Source organism: Helianthus annuus, chromosome 10, assembly GCF_002127325.2.
Source record: "Helianthus annuus cultivar XRQ/B chromosome 10, HanXRQr2.0-SUNRISE, whole genome shotgun sequence".
NCBI lineage: Eukaryota > Viridiplantae > Streptophyta > Magnoliopsida > Asterales > Asteraceae > Helianthus > Helianthus annuus.
The window spans coordinates 152556197-152560242 of NC_035442.2; the positions used below are offsets into that span (position 1 = coordinate 152556197).

Sequence of the window (4046 nt, forward strand, 5' to 3'; positions counted from 1 at the left end):
CACCATGTTCCTCCTTCTTCCTTACGATTCAATTCAAAATGTTCCTCCTTCTTCTTCATTGTTGTTCTACGATTCAAAGTCTACAATCGATCGGTAAGTATTAATCATTTTGATATCTGTTATTTTGATTGTTAATTTCATCCATCTTTTTTGGTTTATCCCGTCTTTATTATTAATGTTGTTTATATGGTTTTTTCACATATAATCGGCGATTCCTTTATTGTTCTGATTCCAAGTGTAAATCAGGTTAGTATTATTTGTTATTCCAATTGTTAATTTGTTATATATTTGATCATTCTTTCCCATTTGTAACGTGAATGTTTATATAATTTTTCACATGTAATCAGAGGGCGATTCTTTCCGGTTCTTATTCCATAAGTAAATCATTTCAGTATTATTTGTGATTTCGATTGTTAATTTTGTATATCTTTCATTCTTATGTGGCTAGATTTATATGTCATGCCAATTTTTTGGGGGAAAAGTAATCGAAACCTTGCTGAGTGCAGACCTGACATTTATCATCAGGTTAGAAATAAAAAAATAGTATCTTTGCATTATAGTTGAAAACCTTGCTGAGTGCAGACCTACCGACTTGGATCTGCATATTCAATCAAGAATTTTTAAAAAGATCTAAGGTAAAACTACATGATGATGGTTAAATACTGTTTGTTTATGTTGTTCGATCTTCAATTTATTCAAGAAAAGTTAAGTTTTTATGTTGAAAACCGTTTCGGCAGTTGGTAATGTTTGTTGTTGTTCTTCTTTTTTGTAGATCATTAGACATATAGAGAAGGTATGTAAACAATATTAGATTGTTATGTGTTTTAAGTATTTTATTTCAATTTTAAATACTTTCCTGTATTTTTTGCGTTGTTTATGATTTACATTATCCGATTTGAATGTTATGAGGGGATTATGTTTTGTTGATGTCTTTATTGAGTGATGTTGTTACTGATTCTTTTGTTTGGTTTTAATTTTTTCATGAATAACCCTAAATGTTATGCCACTGCCGGACTATCAATCTTCGTCGAACATGTTACAGGTAATTTTCTTTTGATAGTTTTTTTTTCCTAATTTTTGATCCCTTATAATTTTAGGTTTCATCGTTTATGCTCGGTTTTTTACTGTCTTTTTTGTTAGTAATAAATTTTGTATTGTATTAATTATCAATCCATTAAAGAATTTGTATATTTTTAGTGTCTGATATGTTTTTCCGGAATATTGATTGTGTTTCTAAAAATAAATATTTTTTAAAATTTTTTGAAACCGTTCCTTTTTTTTTGAGATGGATCTGGACAAATTTTTTATACCGAAGAATAAATCCCATGTATACCTGCTTACTTATAAATCGGAATATTTTTTGATCATTTATATGTATTTTTTGTGTTGTTGATGATTATTTAAGTTTGTCCGATTATAATGTTTATGAATGGATCTATTCTTTGATGTCTTCAAAAGTGATGTTCATACTGATTTCTACTATTTGGTTTTTGTTTTTTAATGATAAACCCTAAATTTTTTTCAACTGCAGGAGTCTGAATCTTACTCGAAGAGCAAGAGGTGAGTATAACTATGATATTTTTTAAAATTTGAATATTTGGGTTGTTTCTAATAAATTTTGTACTTTTTTAATATGTATTAATTACAATCCATCAAAGATTTCGTTATTTCCTTAAATTTTTGTATTATATGGTTTTTCTAAATTAAGGTATCTCTTTCTATAAATAAATGGTGGAGCAATTTTGTTTGGCAAGGTTAGACTTTCCTAATAAATTTGCTTAATTTACGGGATTGGATGTTAGTGATTTGATTTTCAGAATTTAAATTTTAAATTTTGAAGTCAATCATTATTTTAAATTTAAATTTTGAAGTCAATCATTATTGTAATTTGTAAATCTTCCATTTTTTTGTTGTTCAAGATGTTTAATTCGGTTAGAATTAAAAGGGTTTGGAAATAAAAAGGTTTGGAGTTTAGGTTTTCAGTTTAGATCTACGTTAATTAAAAGATTCTACATTTTTTTTTTGCAATAGATGTTTTGCTTTCTTTAAAGTAAATTATTCAGTTGAGGTATCACTTGGATATAAATCTTTCATCTATTTTTTTTTATCTTTCTTGAAAGCAAATGGGATGTTATAACTGGACTTTTTTTTGTTTTTTTTTTTTTGTTCAGCCAGGTATTTTTTTTATTTGTTTATTATTTTTTTATTCTTTTTTGCAAGTGAACACGACCAGAGGCAAACTAATAGTGTTTCGGTAAGCTTATAAATTTTCCATAGAGAAGAAACGAATGGAGAAGCATTCTTAGAGGTATGCTTATGAACACCGTTTGATTCTTGGTCATATGTATCACTCTTGGCTTTAGGACACTTCTGATATCATCTCGAGAAAAGACAAATGGTATATATTTAAACTAAGTTCCTTTTGGTAACATTTGTGTTCCTTTGCTTATCTCATGTATGGTATATCCGACTGATTACACAATTTGTTTTACCAAAAGGGATGGACTTTGATTTATATGCTCAAATCTTGAATATTAGTTTGTAATTGCTGGTGTCAAAAGAGTGTAGAATGGCCACTTTTTATTATTGTTTTCAAATGATGCATTTTATTGATGCAAATAGCTTATCTCTTACAAAAACATTTCTGTCAAAAAGTGCAGTTTCTGGTGCATTTTCTTGCTGTCAAAAGATGCAATTCTTTATGGTTTTAATGGTTGTCAAACTTTCCGCAAACTTAGACCATTCCTCGGGCCAGAAAAGACAACTTTCCAGGTCCACAGGTATGCTACAACACTATACACAATAGTCTTATGTTATCCTAAATTTGAATCCGTACAATGACTTTACTGCCGGAATGCAAGGACCGTGACTTAATATCTTGCATCTATAGATGACCAGCCCTACAGATCCGATCATATATGGTTTTCTATTAATTACGGGCCCTTTTTGTTATCTTAAAGGGTATTAGCTACTTCTTTATTGTAACAACTCTCCGTGAATATATTTTTGTAAAATATATATACATTTATATAATAAAATTTAAATATCCTACCCGTGAATATTCACGGGTGATAACCTATAATCATATATTTAAAATTAATGCACGATCAATATAAATAATAATGTCATACTTTATCGTCAGTTATGAACTTCTAAAATTAACTTCTATATATATTGTATTGACAATTTTTTCAAAACTTCCTAATTAATCGTTAATAGAATTAATGTGAACTTTAAGGTGGTTAAATTCAAAATATTTAATTAGGAAACTTTTGACAATTGTAATACATAATATACCGTGTATTATATTTTTTTTTTAAATTTCCTTTTCTTAAATCAACATTTTGTATACTTTCCTTTTTTACTTCATTAAAAATAAAAAATATGTAATATATTTTAGCAAGTATGATGTTTAAAAAAAAACATTAAGTCAACCTTCATATTAATTTATTTGTATCTCATTCTTTATTTCCGCTTTTTATTGTTGACATAATACTTATTCATATCTGGAGAAATAGCTGTATATTCTTAAAATAAATTTCCCTCCATTTTAATGTATATTAGATGTTCCTTTTCCAGTAACCTACATTACTTCATTTTCACAAACCAGTTTACAAATTGCTTTTTTACATAATATACATCGTTTATTTTTTCTATTAGCATTTCGTTAATTGTATTTTGTTAATGACACTTCCTTCAAGTTTTATCCCATCTTCCATATAACTACTTCTTTGTTGCAGAAGTTTTGGTCGAGTGCAGTTTCGCAAGATCAGTCTGGTGGATAGTTGAAAAGAAACAACGTCTCGGGCCTCAGCATGGAGCATGGAGAAATGCAGAAGTATGATGTTTTACGTAATGTTGTTAATCTTAAATTATTTTCTTATATGCTATTGTAGAGATGTTCAGGTTGATTTAACTCTTTGGGATGATTATGCTAAGGACATGTGTTCTTACATGGTTAGTAAAGATCGTGAAGCGCATTTTGTCATTGCTGTCCATTTTGGTGTTGTTAAGACCTACAAAGGTATCTTATTAATTCTACGATT

At 28.3% G+C, this 4046-nt stretch overlaps 1 long non-coding RNA gene across 1 annotated transcript; it reads left to right on the plus strand.

The window, feature by feature from the left end:
• The first annotated feature begins 967 nt into the window (after positions 1-967).
• LOC118483162 lies at positions 968-2721 on the plus strand. The gene is made up of 3 exons (XR_004869719.1): positions 968-1042; positions 2221-2308; positions 2661-2721. It is a non-coding gene; the product is annotated as an uncharacterized LOC118483162 (long non-coding RNA).
• Positions 2722-4046: the final 1325 nt, after the last annotated feature.